The following is a 21,876-nucleotide window of genomic DNA, read 5'->3' on the forward strand; positions in this document are numbered from 1 at the left end:
GGCAGGGGTGGTATAGGCGGAAAGGCTTACAGGAGGCCTGAGCGCCACTCAGGACTAAAAGAGTCTCCGAGCGAGAGCTGCCTTGGAAACTCCCGCGTGCAAAACGGCTGACATAACGCGTTCTTGACAGAGGCTAACCGATCTAACAAAGGCTCTCTCCACTGTTGAGAAAGTGATCACTAGGCATTGACTGCAGAACCTGTCCACCCTGGTGTTCAGAGAACCTACCAGGTGTTGAACCACCAGGGATATGCCCTGCTGTTCCAGCCATGTCCAGAGACATGACAAAGGGTCCACAACCCCACCCATCCCCTCTTGTTGCAGTACCACATTGCAGTGGTGTTGTCTGTGAAAACTTGAACCAGCGTTCTCTAGATTGAAGGAAGAAAGGCTTTCAATGGCAAGCGAATCACTCAGAGCTCCAGCAAGCTGATGTGGAGTCCGTATGCCGCCAGAGACCAGAGACTTCGGATCGCCACCACTTACAGATGGCCGTCCCATCCCAGAAGTGACATATCTGTCACTGTGTGATCTGGTTGGGGAAGGGAGAGGGGGTCTTCCTGTGACCCAATCGCGGTTGGTCAGCCACCACTTCAGGTCCTGCGCAGTTGCCTCTGAGATCTGGGCCATGTCGGAGAGATTCCCTGGTGCTGTGCCCACTGGAACTTCAGGTCTCACTGCAGAGCCCACATATGCCATCTGGCATGTGTCGCAAGCAGGATGCAGGTGGCCTTGTGGCCCAGCAGCCGCAGAGTCACTAACATTGAAATCCAGGATAGAGGCTAAAACATAAGCATCATAGCCTGAATATCCTGGACTCGCTGTTTGGGAGGATAGGCCCGAAACTGCACTGTGTCCAGAACAGCTCAGATTAAAAGGAGCATCTGAGAGGGAGTCAGGTGTGACTTCGATACGTTGATAGTGAACGCCAGTGAACGGAGGAGGTCTACTGTAGTCTGCTGCGGAAAGACGAGAATGGACGTCAGCATGCAGAGGTGATGCCTCTTATATAGGTGACGAGGACGTCACAGCAGCGGAGAAGATGGTGCCTATGTCAAACGGAGCTGACCAACCACACCTACCGGGGTATTGCTCGAATAAAAATCTTCCAGATCCAGTCTGACACCTGAGAAATTCAAAGGGAAGGAATCTGCAGCTAGATGTCGATCTGATCATGCCAATTAGGGCTATACCAATGCCTTAATGTGGAAAGGGGAAGGACAAACACTTTACCACTGGTTAGCAGGGGTAAAGAGCACATAGTTAAGCAGTCAGCAAAAACAGTCAAGGCAACAATCTGGGGCCGCAGCACGCAAAAGGTGATTCAACTACTATCTTTTAAAGCATGACATAATATGTTTGAAATTTATAGTGTATTGTACTTGTCTTCCTGGTCTCCCTTCTTTTAAGAATTTGATTTAAGAAATGATCTATGTTCTATGCCACATTGTAGGAGTGATGGCAATCAATAGACTGTACAGAAATATTTCACATATCACCCAACTCTTGTACATGAATATTCACAGCATCACAGAGTAAAGTAGCATAAAGTATATTGCTTTCTTTGATAGTGTGCATTTTGCCTGGCAAGAAGGTTACCTACATCTAGGCACCAGCGTATTTGCCCAGTATTAACAGGGCCGGACTGGGAACCATAACTGGCCAGGCGAGAGGTTAGGGGTGAGGCCGAGCTGTTTGTCAGGGCCGTTTTCGGCCAATTTTGTTACAGGGGCTAATTTTGCAGCTATGCTGCAAAACGTCCCTGTAACAAAAACGGCTCCCAGGGGCCAAAACCGGCCCCCACCCTGGCGGCCCACCGGGGAAATGCCCGGTGCCCGCTACGGCCAGTCCGGCCCTGAGTATTAATCTGTAAAAACTGCTCTAAAGCATTTATCTTTTGAGAAGATTCTCACTAAAAGAAAAATGATTTTGGTGAGCTCTTGCAGTCTAAAGACACATGCCTTTCATTTTTTTATTTTTTTTTAGTGCTTTGGAACGGCCTTGACACATTTTTAGGTGTTCAAACACATTTTAGTCATGACTTGGCAAGTGCAAAAAACTGTCAAACTTTCAGAGTCAATCTGGATTCTTTTTTTTATTATTATTGAACTTATATCCAATTAAAAAGCAGTCAAGAGCTCTGACCATTGATCAACTCTACAGATGAGTCAACGTTCAGTTAAAAAAGCTTTTAGTTATAGCCTTGAAGACCTAAAAGCAATCTTTCAATCTGCGGCCTATTTCCTCCCAAGTTTCTTGACTATGCAGGTCTTCAAACCAGGTTTTCATTGCTAGAAGTGTTTTGTTTTTCTGTTGTGTATAGATCAATTGCACAAACTTGCAATTAAAGTTATTTTTTTTCATTCTATTAGGTCGTATTTACTGTGTGATTTAATTTCAAGGTGTTTATCCATCACTTAAATTTCAACTGGGATACAAACGTTTGAAAACCATTTCATATGGTTCCAAAAACAAGTCCTTAATATCATACTGCATCATAAAATTAAATAACATCGCCCATGGCCATTTATGGTCTCCGTGGTATTTTAATTAATAATTAATTCATTGCAGTTTTTGCGACCAACACAAGCAAGTTAACACAACCAAATGTGTTTAGTTGCTTAATGTTAGGATTTTTAAATAGGTTTGTATTGTCCGGTGTTTATTTGGTCTAATGTTCACTCTTACAGCTCTTAGATTTATGGTTTCCCCTCCTTCCCGGAGAAAAACCTGCAATGGCCAGGGGTCTGCATGTGATCCTTGCTCCATTGATTGAGAACCATTACAGGCGTGGTGCAGAGTAAAGGGTGCTGTTTGCACCATTCGAATATAAAATAATGAAGTTGATATCTGGAAGGGGCCACAAGGCCCTCCCAGTCTTAAGCCTTCTTTTTATTTTCTTGGTCCACAAAGTCTCCAGCATCACAAATCACTTTCCAACACTCCTGTTCCCCTGTATCTCAAAGATTATGCAAAGGTTAAACATACACGGGTAAATGTAAATCGCAAACAGACTACATTTTCAATTACGTTATTCAAATGTATACCAACCAGCCAAATAAACTTGTAACATGAGTAATAAAGGTAGTATGCGTCCTTTTTAACATTCACATAAAACACATTTGGAAATGTGACAATTGGTTTGATAATACACATTCTCGGGATTCATTTTAAGATGATCACTCTTTTGGGCATGGCCGTCTATCAAGCCATGTAAAACGTTAGTCATTTTTTATTAGGGTGCACGTTCGCGACATTGACAAAATCGATAATCCATGGGTAAGAACAGACGAGACGACTGCATCGGACATAAATCGGAGTTAAATTATTATAAGAATATGTTTTCTATTTATTTATTTATAAAGTTTTATATAGTGCCAACAGTTAGTTATTAGATCTCTAAATGTGTTTTTATATGAACTTGAAAAAAGGATATAAGCAAAATCTACTGAATATATCAGAAGTTTATATGGTTTGTATAAACTACACAACATATTTTAAAAAGTAAATATAAGTAAAAGTAAAACCAAACCTCTAATTAAAGAAAAATAGTTCAAGCTCATGAGGAAGCTTCATTTTCAAATGGGCAAATTCTTTTCATAGGTACATCTTTGTTTCTTTGATATAGATATATATATATATATATATATATATATATCTATATATATATTACCTACTGGCGATAGCCAGTAGGTATATATAGTTAGGATTGGCTACCATAGGAAATCCGCAACATTCTATTGGGAATAACTTTGGCGCCGGTTGAGGAATTTGCGTGTAATTTTCCAAACTTTTGGCCAGCTCCGCTGCGCTCCTTCCCTGAAAGTTTCGGGAAGGGGGGGGGGGGATTCGTGAAGTGGGGGCTGAGAAAAAATGGGGGTCCCAAAACGTGTTTTCCCCATGTTAATTTCCATAGGACGTTCTGACAAGTCTACAGCCCGAACCTCTGAACGGAATTACACCAAACTTGGCAAAATTGTAGGGACTGGTACGCAGAAGTGCCTTTGCTATATTTGGTGAAAATTGCTCCAGTGGTTTTTATGAAAATTAACTTCAAAAACACATATATATCTGGGCGGAGCCTAACCACACATCTCATCGTGAGATCTGATTGGCTGTCAGCACTTCATCCTAGAAGTGTTGGCAGCCATCTTGGGACCAATATACATGATAGCACCTCATTAAAAAGCATTTTAGTTAACAGAGGGTTTTAGGACGTTAGTTACATTATAAATCATTTGTTGATGGTACCATACTCATTTTAGGAATTGTGGTGTGTTCAAAGGTGATTTTACCATGTGAAAAAGCCTTCTGCTGGGATATCATGAATCATGTTTGAAAGAAAACTATTATCTCATGCTTTTCCCACAGTGGTTTGGAAGGGGATCTATAAGCTAAACTGAAAGCATATTTTCTGTAAATTCACATTATCTTTCTCTGTCATGTGAGAATGAAGTCTGACATTCTCAGTAAAACATGAACATCCAACAAGAGCAGAGACTGACAGTTGATTCCTTTGTGTTCTACTGCAGCTTCCCAGAGTGTTCTAAAGAACAACTAGAGTGCTAACAGCCCTACTTATTACAAAGGTATGGCACACCTGAAGCCATCTTGATTGGAATAAAGTGGTAACTCTTAAAACATGCAATTTTAAAAGGAACAAAATGAGGGGGTTCATTTTGCCATAGAAAGTATGATTAGTGCTTCAAAAAGAAAAATTAGGACACATTGAGTGACTTCTCAAATCATCTTCTATTTCATTAAAACAATTCTGACATGCAGACTGAAACATGCACTTTGAATACCAGCAGCAGACTTCCCTGGTGAGCAGTAGCTTTACTACAGTGATCTAATGATTCACTAGAGTGCTAACATTCAGAATTTATGGCAAATTTGTGACACATCTGAATGCCTTCTTGATGGAACCAAAGTAAACAAGCATTGAAAATGCAATAGATCTCGCCCTCGTTTAAGTTAAAGCCATTCTGTTTGTAATGAAGTGGCTTTTTAGCTTTGCTTTTATTAGTGTTTTTAAAACTTTCATGTAAATAACATGCATATGTATGCATATTTGTATATGTATACATGCATTTATATTTGTATTTATATAGATATGTTCCAGAGAGGTGTAAAAAGGGGCATAGCCTCATTACACCTCTGTGCAATGCAGCCCCGTAGCGCATACTGGAGGTTCCCGGTGGGCTAGTTGGCCCCCAGGGACCCCTAGTATTCAAGGGAAATTAGTTCCCCCTCTTCAAACATGCACGGGGGCTGCGTTGCACAGAGGTGTAAACAAGCATTTACAATGCAACGGTTTCGCCTTTGTAAAAGTTAGAGCTATTGGCATTGTAAATGACAAATTTTGTATTTATGTGTTGGTTTTGAAAACAGATAAATAAATGGCATTGTCATTTACAATGCCAATAGCTTAATCTCTCACTAATGCGAGACCTATTGCATTTGCACACACACACAGAGCACAAACACACACACAGAGCCACACACACACACGCGCGCGCAGGAGGCAAGAATGACTGACAACATGGGCGCGCAGGAGGCAAGCATGACTGACAACATGGGCGCGCAGGAGGCAAGCATGGCTGAAACATGGGCACGCAGGGGGCAAGCATGACTGAAACATGGGCGCGCAGGGGGCAAGCATGACAGACAACATGGGCGCGCAGGGGGCAAGCATGACAGACAACATGGGCGCGCAGGAGGCAAGCATGACCGACAACATGGGCACGCAGGGGGCAAGCATGACTGACAACATGGGCGCGCAGGAGGCAAGCATGGCTGAAACATGGGCACGCAGGGGGCAAGCATGACTGAAACATGGGCGCGCAGGGGGCAAGCATGACAGACAACATGGGCGCGCAGGGGGCAAGCATGACAAACAACATGGGCGCGCAGGGGGCAAGCATGACAGACAACATGGGCGCGCAGGGGGCAAGCATGTCAGACAACATGGGCGCGCAGGGGGCATGCATGACAGACAACATGGGCGCGCAGGGGGCAAGCATGAGACAACATGGGCGCGCAGGAGGCACGCAGGACTGACAACATGGGCAGGCAGGGGGCACAAAGGAGGCAAGCATGACTGACAACAGGGGCGCGCAGGGGGCGCGCTCGGCATCACACGTCAATCACCACAAACTGTTACCACGTACAGGCGGCCGGAGTACCAGATCAATCAAAGGCGAAGAAACCATATTTAAAGACCGCAGAGATCAGACCACTGTGCGGGCACACCCAAATACAGATACGTTTACCCCGTACACCCAGGTAGCATTATAGGAGCTATAACGTGCACACGCAGCGCTACAAAACAGGGGATTACTATTAAACGAGGAGGCACTGCTGAGATGGGGCAGCAGAAGTGGCGGGGGGGGTGGTAAGCACACGGCACGAGGCTGAGGACAGCGGTCAGAGGTGAAAGGGCACCCAGTTTTGAAGAAGGGCAAGGGTGCGAGGTCCAAGAGTGAAGGGTGAAGAGAGAGTGGGTAGGCCACGTTAGAGAGACTACAGCACAAGCAGGGTGGGGTGGACTCGTCAGTGAGACAGCAGGACGACGCAAGTAAACAAGATGCATTTCCAAAGGGAGAGGGGCTGGAAAACAGGCCGGTTGCTTTCCAAACCAGGGCCCTGGATGAAAGCGTGTCAACAGGCCCTGCAGAGCTTAAGAGAGAAGCTAAGGCCATTGGACTAGTCCATCATGCAATGAGCAGGTCAGTCGCTCTTAACCCCATCCAAATGGACACAACGTAAGATTTGATGACATATTAGGGCCGCTAGGCCCACCTACACTTTCCCACCGCCCAAACTAAATCACACAGTGCCCAAGCTTTAACTTCTCTCCCTCGTGTCTGCTTAGAAGCTTTAGAAACCCACGCAGAATGAGTGTTATTACAGTGTTTACTACAGGAGTTAAATATCACGTACTGGTCACTTCAAAGCACTTGGCATATAGGGAGTAATGAATGCACAGGGAACCATTTCTGACAGCGGAATAAAGAGGTAGGGATTTGGTGTGGGTGGAGGATAGGTTTTCCGGTCTGCGATGAAAGATATTGCGCGCACAAAATCGTCTGAGCCGTCTTCAGCATCAGAGTTTAAAATGAGGATAGGAAAGAAACGTTCAACAACAAAAACGCAAATCCGCAAAAAAGCCATCTTTTCAATGCCATAATCACCCCCATCTTTCAATCCCATAATTGTGTAGTCCTGCAACAGGAATCCGATTCCACAATGTAAGACCCAAAATAAAGAACATTCATAGCTGCCCCCTCCCCCGACCTCCTGCTTTTGTCCGAATCCTCATTAAACAAGACTTTCAGGTATCGGAGAAAAGCAGGAATAAATAGTACAAGAGGAAGGTGCTCGTCCTATCAGGCTGTGCTAAATATTGATTATTCAATGCCCATATATACAACCTGTCCTCGCCGCGTTTCTTTCCCGAGAACAGTGTAAACAGGACCAGTGTGATTGCGATTGTCATTTCTGTTCAAGTAGAAGTCTCGAGGTGTGCCAAGCCACACTGTTGCAGGCTGCCTGTGAAGACAGGACATGGCAGGGGCTGTGGGCAACCAATGGAACACTGGGGACACTTTAATGAGCACAGCTCGTGGTTCACGGTGGGTGTCCCTTCCGAAAGAAAAGTACCAACTCCTGGGCAGGGCCACCGCCCTTCATTTCCCCCAGAGAAGAAACTGTTGTGCTCTCCTTGTTGCACAAGTGGTGTCTAGGCCACCAGCATACAATAGGGGGGGGGGGGCGGGAAAGGAGTCACGGTTAGCGGGAGGGGGGGGCGGGAAAGGAGAAACGGTCAGCGGGAGTGGGGGGCAGGAAAGGAGACACGGTCAGCAGGAGGGGGGGCGGGAAAGGAGACGCGGGAAAGGAGACACGGTCAGCCGGAGGGGGGGCGGGAAAGGACACACGGTCAGCGGGAGGGGGGCGGGAAAGGAGACACGGACAGCGGGAGGGGGGCGTGAAAGGAGACACGGACAGCGGGAGGGGGGGGAAGGAGACACGGATGCTGATATTCCATTCTCTGCTTAGGAACGGACAGCGGGAGGGGGGAGGGAACGGCAAGAAAGGCACTCACCTGGACTTCCTCCGGCGGCGGTCGGACGGGGAATGACCAAGGGAAACCTCGACGAGCAAAAAAAATAAACCCCGCCCACCGCCACACTGACGCACGAAAATGGGCGGGATGAGTAAAAATCGTGGGAACGCCCACGAATCTGCTCGGGGAATGAGTGACGCATCTCTGTTCCAATGGCTAGCCTCCATTTATGGAGCTAGCCAATGGGACAGAGAGGCGGAACGAAGCCCCATATTTGTTTACAAAAGTTTTCGCCTGCGCGATACTGCTTGCGCAGTAAACGCCAGGAGAAACCTAAAAAGGGTGTGGCCTCATTACACCTCTCTGCAATGCAGCCCCCTGGCGCATACTGGAGGCTCCAGGTGGGCTAGTTGGCCCCCAGGGACCCCCAGTATGCAAGGGGAATTAGTTCCCCCTCTGCAAACGCGGCAGGGGGCTGCGTTGCAGAGAGGTGTAACAAGGGGCATAGCCTCATTACACCTCTCTGCAATGCAGTTCCCCTGGCGCATACTGGAGATTCCTGGTGGGCTTTCAGGCCTTATATAGTTAGGAATTAGCATTTAAAAAACCTTGCAAATTCACTGAAAAAACCATAGGCTTCAGGCCTTATATAGTTAGGAATTCGCATTTAAAAAACTTTTGAAATTCACTGAAAAAACCATAGGTTTCAGGCCTTATATAGTTAGGAATTAGCATTTAAAAAACCTTTAAAATTCACTCAAAAAACTAAGTTTTAGGGTTGTTCTAGTTAGCTGGACATTTCACTCATACAAAACCATTGAAATTGCTCCTATATAGTTAGTTGTACTAACTATATTTCGCGCACCCGCAATCCACTGCTGATGATGTCACATATTACATCATTCATGACATGGTCAGTGACATCACTGATGACATCTCAAATGACATCACTGATGACATCACTGATGACATCATCCACGTGACAATCACATACACCTTTTCATACACTAGTAAAATCTTTCATCACTCTTTGTAAAATACAGAGTATCATATTTGAATCCATTGTTACAGCAATACAAGTATCTAAAAACCCACTCAGTGATTCATAGATGTATACACACATCTAATCACTAACCTGTAGATTCACTCATACATGCTGTCAATGAACAATAGAACACTTTCAAAAATACTTATACACCTAAATCGACATTACACACCAGCACACATCCTATTCACATATGAAGTCATCCTACTAACTTATGCAAACAATGGATCATACTTACATATTTACTTAGCTACACACTTATACAAACACAACTTCATCTATTCATTTAGATAGTAAGTCATACTTAGTGAATTATAAAATCATTATTACAAGTATAAAGTTATCCATACAGTCACTCACACAATCATGGAGTCTTATGTATACTTATTTATATACAACAACACATACACTGCCTTTTATATTTGTAGTTTGTTGGACATGTCCCATTGAGAAATATATTTGCTCATCACCACACCCATAAAGATATTCACTCACCCAAACAAGTGTTAGAACATGTAGTTTTAACTTCATATATCTAGTGAATCAACTATTCACACATCTTTGGGCAGTCACACACCCCCCACCGAACCACACACACATTCACTCTCCCATACAAATACTCAGTTAACTCATCAATAACTAATATAGACTTTCACATAGCTAGTAACCAACTGGAGAACTAGTTTACACAACAACTGACAAAGTGATACAGATATTCAAACAGTTTAGTCACTATCCACTATATTTAGTGAGACACTATAAAGTGGTCAAGTAACAGTCAATTACACTGATACTAAATCCTCCATCCAAATATTTATTTTTATATATCCACTCATTCTTCAATGCAAATTGCTACATATCTAATGCATATTTAAATAAGGAAGCAAACCACATTCACTGGATGATGTCATCAGTGATGTCATCAGTGGTGTCATTTGAGATGTCATCAGTGATGTCACTGACCATATATATATATATATATATATATATATATATATATATATATATATATATATATATATATATTTAAACCTTGATATCTGACGACATTAGGTCATAAGGGGACCAGTTAATATTGATTTAAGGGACGGTGTTAGGATGGAGCTAGGCAGTATTGCATTGTATTCTATACTTTGCTTCACTGAGCCTTTGTCAAATTTTACTCTCCATATGCAGATTCTAGGGTTTTGACCGTATAGTTCCCTATTAAAAAAAAGGTCTCATTTTGGAGGTAAGCCAGTGTTGCTTTCCTGATTCCTAGAAGGCAGGCTCATTCTGATTGATTACATTCTCTACTCTTTGAATAATCTGCACATTCTATTTGAGATTATGTCTGATGCAGCATCTATTAACTTAAATATCATCCCGATCTAGTTATGGCAACTGGTGTCTGTAATTTTGTTCACCCCATGCTAACTCGCTACATTTTATTTATTACGCAATCTGACTGATTTTGAGACTAATCATATTTTGCCATCATTAATGAACTTTAATAATTTATTTAACCTTCATGGTGTCTTTTACTTGACTCAAAAAGGCTTATATAACCGATTAAACTACTTGCTTTGCTTTCTAAATATAATCTAGAAGGTGCTCATTTCCTCATTTGTCCATTTTTTTTAAAAACTGTTTTTATTTGGAACATAAATGCATCGGTGCATAGCATTGTACAATCGTATTGGCATATACAAAACAAAACATTGACATTGTCCCACTCCATACATTGAACAGAGAGTACACCGCCTACTTGTCCCTGGAAGACGCCACCCCCCCCCCCTACGTGATACATCACTTACCCAGAATAATTAATACAGTGATACGATCAACTGACAGTCAGACAGACACAATTGTTCTAGCTTGCCAGTGGGGAGGCTCCAATAGTATCTGCTAACTGGGCCATCCGTGTTTGTCTCTCTCACCACAATTCCACATTAGGGGAAATACAGATGTCACCCCTGTATTTGCTCCACTTTCCCCATTCATGGTCCCATTTCTTGGGCCATCCCCATCCCTTGAATACTGTTTTTTCTGTGATCATTGCGCTATCCAGGTCCTTCGCCCAGTCACTTAACAGTCGGATCGTGGCCGCCCCCCATTTGTGCGATTTTGCGCTTTGCGATAATCCAACCCATCGAGGCCTGCTCCGCCTGTGAGAGGTCAGTGGCCTCCCATATATTGAGGAGGCCGAGTTTGGAAGAGGGCCTCATAGGTTTGTCACATGTCCTTGCAAGTAGGCGGGTTACCTTTTCCCAATAATACTGTATGTATGGGCATTCCCAGAGTATATGTGTAAAGGTGCCGGTTTGGTTACACTGTTGGAGGCAGAGTGGATCAGGTCTCCTACCCAACCTATTCAGTAGTTTGACATCAAAATAGACCCGGTGAAAGATTTTGAGTTGGACAAGTCGGAGTCGCATAGGGATTGCTACCTCTCTGGTAGAGGCCAGTGCGTCTCTCCAGTCCTCGTAGTTTATATCTCCCATGCCAGTCCCCCATCGCGACTAATTTCTGCATCGGATCAGCCCGATTATTCACAAGTTTCTTATAGGTGAGTGAGATGGCTTTGCGGTCCATTGGATCTAATAGCAGTCGATCCTCTAGAGGGGAAGAGTCGGGGAGGGGGTTCCCTTTGGTAGGGCAGTGGAAATGGCGTGTCTAACTTGGAAATATCAAAAGGTCTCCGAAGGTGTAAGTTGGTACTTAGTCTGGAGGTCTTCAAATATGTCCAATTTCCGTTTCGCCCACATGACTCCCACCGTGGAGATTCCTATTGTGTCCCATTTGTCAAAACTCGAGCAGTTGCTGAGTCGACCCACTATGTCAGGTTCCCAAAGAAGAGTTGCTTTAGTGAGACGGTTGTGCCACCACAGCTTTCTCGTGACTCCATGCCACACCTCAATCGTACGGGCCGTGGGGCCAGTCAAGTGAAGTTTGCGGTGATTGGTATACAGTGCCCTATTATAACCACCCTGCCCATAAGCCAAAGTCTGTGCGGAAATTGGGATAGTCAAGTGGGCCAACCACCCATGTATTGATAGCCGTCAGTTGTGAAGCCTTATAATAGAGTCGTATGTCTGGAAACCGTATACCCGCGTCATACCATCCCATGGTTAGTTTGTTTATAGCATCCTCATTTGTTCCCGATTCTCCGTAGACACGTAATTTGATAAGATAGCATCATCAGAGATATGCTTATTGATCAAACAGAAAGGTTTTTTAAGCCTTTATAAACATAAGATGGTGAGCATGTTTCAGAAGATGTTTTGGAAAAGAATTCCAGCTTTTGAATGTACCACAAATAAAAGCTCTGTCTCCATATATATCTCCAGCTTCAAATTTGAAGTACTTGGAAGGAGGAATTGTTGATAGGATCCAGGATTTCATTGTGTGACACCAATCAAACTTTCCTTGCCAAACAGGCTTTTGAAGATCCATTATGCTCATACACCTTGGCTTATTCATTACAAATAAATATACTGGGAGCAAATTTAGAGGCTACCAGGCCATTTTTATTGAATCATGTAGTTTTAGTACACATATAAGATATCTGCAGCATTTTAAAGTAATTCAAGTTGGACTACCGGTTACTTAAAAGTTCGGAGGAGAAACATTTTGCCATAATTGACGCTAGTTTATATGATGGCAGTAACAATAGGTAGTCTTACTTGGAAAAGTAAAAAAAAAAAAAGAAAAAAAAAAAAAAAAAAAAAAAAAAAGAGTAGAGGGGGGAATCTTTTCCCTAGACCTAATTCAATGTGAATACCGAGAATAAGCGCAGATTTCGCAGGAAGAGGTGTGGCCATGCAGAGGGGTCAATAGAGGTCCTTCATTTTGCTATTTATATAAATAGAAGCAGACATTCTGCCTTACTTGGAATTAACTTCAAGTAGTTAGAGGACATCCCCCATACATGAGTTGTAAGGCTTTTAGATCGATTAAACAGAGTGTGTGGGAGTTTTGGTACCTTGAGGCTCATATACACATACATGAAAAATTCAACTCTCATACTGCAGAAGAGCTGTGTGACATGATGCGTGACACATGTAGATAATAAAAAGGAGTGCGAATAGATGAGACTCCTGAGGTTCCCCAAATGTTATTGTTTTTAGACGAAAATGGAGATAGAATTACGGTTTGTGTTCTACTGGTTAGAAAGCATTTCGGGCACACTTGTACCAGTTCTATCATAGGTGTACCAATCTAGAGAGAGTAGAATATCATGATCATCAGCATCAAGTGCAGATGAAAGGTCCAGGGCACCAAGGTCCCGATACCTCAAGATTCCGTCCTTTTTCTGAGGTTGTGTAATACCGAGACGAACACCAGTATCATACCTGGACCCTAGGAGAAAGTCGGCTTAATGGTTGTGATTTGACTCCATATGCTCTTGTATTCGAACAAACATTGTTTTCTCAAGCAGGTTAGATAGGAAAGGCAGAAATTAAATCGGATTATAGTTTCCATGTTCCAAATGGTCTACAGAAGATTTTGTTTCAAGAGTAGACAAACTATTGCTTCCTTCCAGCCTGAGGGAACTAGGCAAGTACTGTAGCCACATTAGGCAGAAGTTGTTGCAAATGTTGGGCAGGGCAGGGATAGGATGACAAACCTGAAGAGCGACTTTATATAATTAATGTAGTGAAGTTCACTTCTTGTATCATTTTCTCTCTTCAAGGCAATTACGTGTTTTGTGCAAGTCTATCTATCCAACTCGGTGGTTAAAATCTTCATTTACACTTCCCCTTGACAAATGCTCCCAAAGATCGAAAGGTAGGATTATATCAGTTTTAGTTGCCAGGGGGGGTCTTGTTACTCATTTGCAATTTGGAATAATTCTTTAGATTAATTTGAGGCTGTCGTTAGGTTTTTTACTTTATTTATTATTTTTCAAAAAAAATGCATGACAGATATACCAAGTCGTGGAAACAATATTCATAAACACATAAATCTAATTCAAGCAACGATGACATTTGTCTTGAAAAGGGAAGAGATTGAGGACAGTGGAGAAAATACAGGAAATTAAATCAATACCCATTACATTTAATTAAAAAAGGAGGGCAAAATAAGAGCGAAAACAAATACTTCTGAGCATAGACCACTGCTCAAAGGGGGCCCAAATCTTAGAGGACAACTGACTCCTCCTTTTCCCCCTTAAAAAATACACAGAATACTCCAAATTATGCCAGGCTAACATCCTAGCTCTCCAATTGAAGAAGGTAGGAGCCTCCGGACGTAGCCACTGTGAGGTTATACATAGCCGTATCATTGCCATAGCTGATGATTTTTTTTCCTGATGTACTTTCACTAGAGGCTCACAGGAATTACGCCAATGTCTTACTCACTCTTCTAAAGATCATCGAAGAACGATTGATTTATTTTCTTATGTATGGATTTAAGAGGTCATAAGTCATCAAAAGACTGAATAATAGAACTATTAAGGCAACTGAGTGTCAAACTAAGTTTTAAAAACTTACAATCAAAAAAATTGAGTATCCCAAAGGTATTTTTTCCAATGGAATGCAGGCAGAAGGCTTTCCATTTGCACCCTTAATCGAGCTATTACTACACATTGTAATAACTAAGGGTCTCTCTGGAAAACAGAATGGGTTTGTAAAATGAGCAGCTTAACTTGGAGGCAGGGGGTTTTGGACTTCAAGTGAGTCCCAATTAGAGAAAATAGGGTTAGGTAAGCAACGGACAAATGGGTGGCAGAAGTTGAAAAGCGGTCATCTTTTTGACGCTTTTACGAAAGAGTTAAAGTCACCTAGTACTATTAGATTATTTCTATCAAGACATAAAATATTTCTTCTAGAAAATTCTTTAGGATTGAAGAAGACTATTGAGGGTAGGTTAATAAATTAACAGAAAAGTTAAACGACTCATTTAACCCCTTCCACGCTCATGACGAGCTGGGCTCGTCATGCAGTAGCCTCCTGCTACGCTGATGACGAGCCCAGCTCGTCATGAATAATGGTGTTTGTAAAGTTCCAGCACAGGAGAAAAATCCCCATAGCGTTCAAGGTGTTAATATGAATACAAAATATAAACAAAAAGTTTAAAGGTCCAAAGTGAAGTCAGGAAATGTTCAACGGATAAAGGTTTAATTGATGCGGTTTATTTTGGCGCCAGGTCAAGATGTGGGTGTGTTGTATGGAATATTTTCATCGATTTGTGCTACACTGGGGGTGTATTAATGACGCGTATTTGTAAAACACAAAGGCCTTTGGCATAGCGTTCCTCGAATCATTCATTGCCTGGAAATCACCTTGCTCAAAAAAGCAGAATATTCGAAGTGTGAACCATTTCTATAATCAATACAATCAGAAGAGCTACAACTGAAACTAATGGTCTTCCTTGGGTAGTGAAGAATTTGGAAATACTTCAGCATTTAGCGCCTGGTGCCACCCTCCGACTAGAGCGTATCGGTGGTGAAAGTGGGATATTCACTACATTCAGATACTACACATGGGATTAACATTCTATAGGAGCATGCAGGCCGAACAAACTTGTTGGGTTACTTTACTTTTTTCAAGAGCAACGGTATCAGTCTATTATCAACAGAGAAATGTCAACACTTTGGGACAATGCCGCCAAGGCAGCAGCGTTTGCATAGCTGCGCTACAGTAAATACGCTATCACTGTTTGCAAGGCGCCTTGATAAAGCCCGATTTGTTTCGATTGCACAAGAACTTGGCATAAACTTGCGCTAGAGTATGCTCTCTGCCGATGTGTGCCTGTCTTCATGCCAACAGTTTGTGTTCAGAGTACTCAAAGCGTTGGAATTTCTGTTCCAAACTAGCTGGGTCTCCTGGTAACCTGTGAATCCTGAATAACTGCACTGACACATACTGAATTAAAGCACCTTAGGTGGCTGCATTGTGTATTCCATAACCCCGATACAGGGCATTCAATGGAAGTCATAATATATTAGAAACGTATATTTAAAGGACCACTGTCAGCATCCAACAAAAAAATAAATAACAAAAATGTAATAGGTTGTGATCTATAGTGACACCAAAAATAGAAATAAGGCGCTTTCAGACGCTCAACCGCAACCGAAAAGTTCAGGGATTATCGCAAGCACTAGTGGAGAATTAATTGATCTGTGAGATTTGTTTTGATTTTTTAAGTGGGAGACCTTTAAAAGAAAAAACACATTTGCCGTAGATTTTGCCATTGCACAATCTTTAAAGTGAACCAATGCCTACACCCTACCCACTTGAGCCCTGCCTCCTGCACAAAGACCCAGAGGGGTGTTGCACATTCTTCGGGGGCAGTTCCTATATTGTGGTATCAAGCCTGCCTACCACGCCGCCTACTACATCCTCAATATAAAGGAAAGTGGAACTCTTGCCTGGGAGACAAACCACAAAAGAGGATCACTAAACTCCTGTCTCAGCTTGTGTTTTTTAGACCTTACAAGCTACAATGAGTTGTGTTTCTTGATATTTATGCGGACTAAAAAATGACCTACGATGGTGGATGAGGCCTACCCTTCAAGGAAATGTTCTTTAAAGGTCTGGAACACAACGATTTGCTATAATTCTGTGGCATGGTGTGTACGTAAATATTTGAACCCTGTCTTCATTGGTGTATTTAGATGTAGACTTTTCGTATCAGGGGGATGGGTTCTTCTTTCTTTGGGGCGGCCTAATGATTAAGCATTATACCCTGCTATACAGTGCAATAATGATTATTTGAAGCCCCAAACCAGAGTTCTAGTTTGAAGCCGCAGACAAGGCCTACCAGGTTTAAATCCTTTAACAACCGGTATTGCCTCACCAGGAAGAGCTATAATGCTGTTAGAGCAGTCCATTCTCTTAGGGTAGAAATTCTAACATAAATAGAGAGAAACAAAGACAAGCCTTTGCATCTTGGAGGAGGTGGTCTGTAACAGCCACTACTGACCCAGAGCACTTCACTGTCTTCAACCGAGCTCCCAATTTCAATGTTTTAATTGATATTAGGGCCATAGATGGACACTTGAGTTCTTAATGAAATGCCGAAGCTGGGTTACTTGACAAGCAGAGATCTGGCTGGTCTTTGATACCCTTGAAGATGGCTCCTCTGGTGTATGTGTGTATGTATATCGTATTTCTACAGTGCAAACCTAGCCAAAAGGCTTTAATGCGTCGCTGCCTGGCCCTAGTCACAGAAAGGTTAATGCCACTACATAAGGCCACTCTTACAACCACAGAGAGTCCATAAAAACATAAGAGTAACCGGAGAAGCAAACTAGAGAGAGTGCACTAATGTGCGACAGAGAGGAAGAGCGAGGTAGAGAAAACGTGAGTATGAGTGCACGTTTCACAGACCGAGCTACAGGAATAGTCAGGTTATGAAGGCTATGGAGCAAGGGTCCGAGTGCTGCAGAGTCATGCTAAGAAACGAGATCAGTTCTAAAATGTAATCTAATTCAGAAACCCAAAACACAGCGATGAAACCTGCGAAATCGTAGTAGTATCCTTTTAAGGAAGGAGCATGCAGTAAATGTGCAATATTGCAACTAAGAGTCTAATGCTTCGGCAGCAAGTAGTAGATAGTAATTAAAAGACTTCTACTGTAAATTATGGGACATAAATCCCGCTAAAATGCACCTAGATTGGAGTGGGCAGACATCTGAATCCTAAAAGTTGAGGGCTGCAATTACGGGGGCACCCTGAATGGAGGAGTGGGCACGCATCAGAATCCGCCTAGGCGAAGTGCTTACAGCAGAGCACACCTGACCATCTGGCTTGGCAGTAAAGCGGCTTGCCCCTTTAGAGCTATAGCAGGTTTAAGAACCTTTGACTTGGTTGTGAGATTGAAAAGAGAGTCCTTCAGTCTAATGTCGCAATTGTGGTCTGTGAGCTACACGTGCATAGGTTTGTAGGTGAAGCAGAGAGTCAGTTATGACATCAGCAGAATTATTGGAGAGAGAAAGATTCAGCTCCAGGGTTTATGTCTAGGTGTCATCCTGACTGCCATTTCCGGGCCCCATGGAGTGGGAATTTTTGAGTGACTTGAAAAATGTCAGAGTAGAGCCCCTTCGTCACTTCTCTCTCGAGAAGAAGATATCGTAAGAGAAGTAGTCGGTTTTCCTGACAGTAGAATGAGCTACACACACATTTGAGACCAGGTACAAGAGGAGTTTTTAGTCGAAGGTAACTCCCACTCACTTTCCCTCTGCCTAATAATAATAATAATAATACACATTTGTAAAGCGCGAACACTCACCCGTTAGGGTCTCTAGGCGCTGGGGGCCGTCGGGAAGATTAAGCAAGCTATTGCCCAGAGTCTCATGGTGCTGGTCTAATCTGCCGCCGGCGATCGAACCGTGATCCCCAGATTCCAGCGTCAGTCGCCCTGGCCGCGGCGTCACACCTCTTCCCTAGTCATTTTCGGTCTTCTCTTGCTTCGGGCGCCTTACTGTCCTGGTTCTGTGGTATATAAATAAATAATACCGGATCTAGGTTTGACTGGACATAGTAATAACAGATAGCTCAATAAATAAGAGTCAAGATTCGAGGTAGTAGGAGTTTGCAGGTTTTAATACAGCATAAAGGACAGGAACAGGACAACCTGCACAGGAATAGGATGGCAGCGCTGCCTGGGACAGGATTGGACTGGCGTATAGGCGTAACATTTAATAACAGTACACAAGCATATATACTAAAACTGTTGCATTACAGTGAATACAGTAGGCGGAGCAGTGGGTGTGGTCAATAGCAGTCGCGAAAGATAAGGGTGAAAGTGGGTGTAACAAGAGGCGTATACATTGACATGTGATGTAAACGTAACAGAATATGTCATAAATGGGGCGGAAACATGGAGGGGGCTACCTAAGGAGCCGGGACCTCTAACCTAATGGTGCGCGCAAACTGACAATGACGTGTTACTAGGAGAAGCTGGGGGCTATGACTTCTGCGCTAGGAGCAGAGACTGAAGTCTGGAGAGTCAGGGCGACATGTACCTAAACCCTATCTAGTATCTAATGTTTAGAGGACATGTTGATATAAACTAAGAGTCAGGAGGGGAGAGGCTAACAGACTCTAAGACTGGAGCATGCATTATTCTACATGTAGTGCGTGTTGAGGAATATTAAATGACCATTAATACAGTATTTCTCCTACATGGAGACGTAAAGGCTAGACAATGACGGAAACTATTGATGCGATTCAGTAGCTTAGGAATGCAGAGAAGGAGGGCTGGACTGATAACTAGAATCATAACATACTCTTGGCAGACTCGTAGGCAGAGCCAGGCCGAGCCGGGCACTGCGAGGCAGGAAGTAAGTGAAGGGTCGAGGATACAGGTGGGGGCTGTATCGCTCCTCAGCGAGGGTTCAGGAGACTGGAGCTGAATCTGGTGTCCGGGCCCTTTTGAGGCCTAGAAACGGGGACTTTTCAATGAAATAACGTGCACACTGAGAAACGTGGCAACGTAACTTTACATAGGCCTAATACTCGTAGCTTTCACGAGAACTGGAAACTAGCATACTAGAGATGGACACAACTGTAATTGCGTCTTTAATCGAACATGGGGGATGCATATGCATATTAATCATGCACACATAACATAAGATGGGGGACACGTAGGGACAAAGAACATGGCAAAATTTACTTTTCCACATTCCCTCCTTGTCACTACGTTTCCATCAGGAAACATCAATATTCATGATACCATCTATCATTTCATACAGTATCATTTGCTCGTCTCGAATTTTCTTGGAACTGGATTTAGAACGGGACTTGGGGCTAGGAATACAAGAGGTAGCACAAATGCCGCAAATCGCAGGGCCACATTGTATACAGAGGCAGCAACTGAATATGATCGCTACTGCAATACCTAGAAAGGACAATACTTTCCATCCCCAGGCGGAAATTATATTCCAGAACCAACCGGACCATGTCCAGGTGCCTGGATCTTGGTGTAACATATGGGCAATTCTATGGAGTCTGGTAATAGCTGAATAAACAGACGGTGCGTTATTAGGAATGAAAATGCAGCAACTAGATCCGATGACTCTACATGCCCCGCCCCTATCGGCCAGTATGACGTCAAGGACGAGACGATTCTGGAGCACGACAATTCTCATAAAGGATTGCTCTTCGGTTAAGTTACCTAGAGCGGAAGTAGTCTCAATCACTACTGCTTCAAGGGTTCTCGTTAATCTACGTATCAGTTTACTATTCACGACAGTACCTAAATAGGGGAAGACACCTTTATTGATATCTATGTATTGTTCTAGAGCAGTTTCAGTATAATCGACAATCGGGAGGTCTCTCTTGTGTCTAGTATGTACTAGGTGAGAATTCCTATGATAGTCAGGTGGGGCTAGAAAAACTGGTGGCAGTAGGAAGGCAATGTAACAGGTTCCCTCCCAATCGAGGGGCAGACGAACATATGCGGTCTGACCACAAACAAAATAAGAATGACGTGAAGCTTGGAAAATAGATTTCCTGCTGTCACTATACTTGACAATAGTAGTACAATCACTATGGCCTACATGTACGGAACCATTCTTTCTGACACATAATTCACCTTTAACTGGTAATACTGACATAGCAGGTAAGTCTGGAGTAGTATCAGACTGAACATTCAGGACCATAAAATTCGGAGAATAATTACCCAAATTATAAACTTCATTTTCTAGATCTAGCCCTGTTCTGTGGGGCAGACCTTGCTTGCCTGGGAAACATGTACTGTTAAGAAAAGACATATCTGTTGAGGATGACGTTAACGTGGACCATGCTCCACACGAACCGTTATGTGAAAATGGATAAGGAAAGAGTGGCAGAACTCCCTTCGGTGTCTGGAAAGGGGGGAGTCGACCACACACCCAACAATTAGTGGCATTGCTGGTCTGGTGTGAATAATGTAACATGCGGATAAAGGAATTATTACGCATAGCAAGACGATATGAGAGTTCATGAGGAGGTAGATCACTAAACGTGTGCTCTACTGTAGCATTAGCAGACTCATTTACATTAGAAACTGGAAAACACAAATAAAATGCATAACTTGTGCAGGTAATCATAAGGCTGAAATATAGCAGAAAACATAAAATAATAGTGCAACTTTTAGAGTTCTCACTAACTCTCTCTCTGTGGGGGTCTATTATATACATGTCAGAAACCGGTCTAACCGTTTCACCTAGGGGAGGACTTAGACAATCAAACTGGCTGACTTATTTTACTAGACCTTAATTTTAGCTTGTACTCCTGCTGCGGAGTTTTCTCTAACAGGGAGGAATCTGTATCATTGTCTTTTGCGGGACAGTCCTTAAGAATAGTACTTTGGCAATCCTTAAAATCCTCGGAAATGTTCTTGGAAACAGTCTTTAGTCCGTAACATTTTTTCACATGAGACAGGTGGACCCAGCCCTTCCTGCCTTCCAGCTTGACGGCAGTACGGGTGGCCAGGAGGACCTGCTTGGGCTCCTTCCAGCGGGGCTCCAGCGGACTTGAACGATCAAAGTTCCTTACAAGAACCATGCATCCGGGAACGATTTCATGCGGTGCCACCTCGGTATTGTCTGGAAATGCGGCGGCAACCTGTGAACGACAAGAGTGTAGGGCAGACATCAAGGAAGCTAGGTAATCTGTCAGCATATTACTTGAAACATCGGTAATACTTCGGGGTCTAGGTGTACCCCACATGTTAGGGGGGCGGCCGAATACGACCTCGTACGGGGACAGACCTGATCTGGAATGCGCGACCATGCGCATATAAAACAAAGCGACTGGCAGAGCTACTAGCCAGTCCACACCTTTCTCTTTACATA

The 21,876-nt window shown here is 43.3% G+C and overlaps 1 protein-coding gene across 6 annotated transcripts in view; it reads right to left on the reverse strand.

The window, feature by feature from the left end:
* NACC2 (NACC family member 2) overlaps positions 1–21,876 on the reverse strand; it is a 448,494-nt gene that overhangs the window by 205,170 nt on the left and 221,448 nt on the right. For 2 of the 6 annotated variants that reach the window (XM_078641889.1, XM_078641887.1), the window contains one exon: positions 18,327–18,529. The exons of the other annotated variants lie outside the window; for them this stretch is intronic. The gene's annotated coding sequence lies outside the window, so the exon portion shown is untranslated. The remainder of the gene's footprint in view (positions 1–18,326; positions 18,530–21,876) is intronic. 6 annotated transcript variants of the gene reach the window in all.

This window comes from Lissotriton helveticus, chromosome 5_1 (assembly GCF_964261635.1).
Source record: "Lissotriton helveticus chromosome 5_1, aLisHel1.1, whole genome shotgun sequence".
NCBI lineage: Eukaryota > Metazoa > Chordata > Amphibia > Caudata > Salamandridae > Lissotriton > Lissotriton helveticus.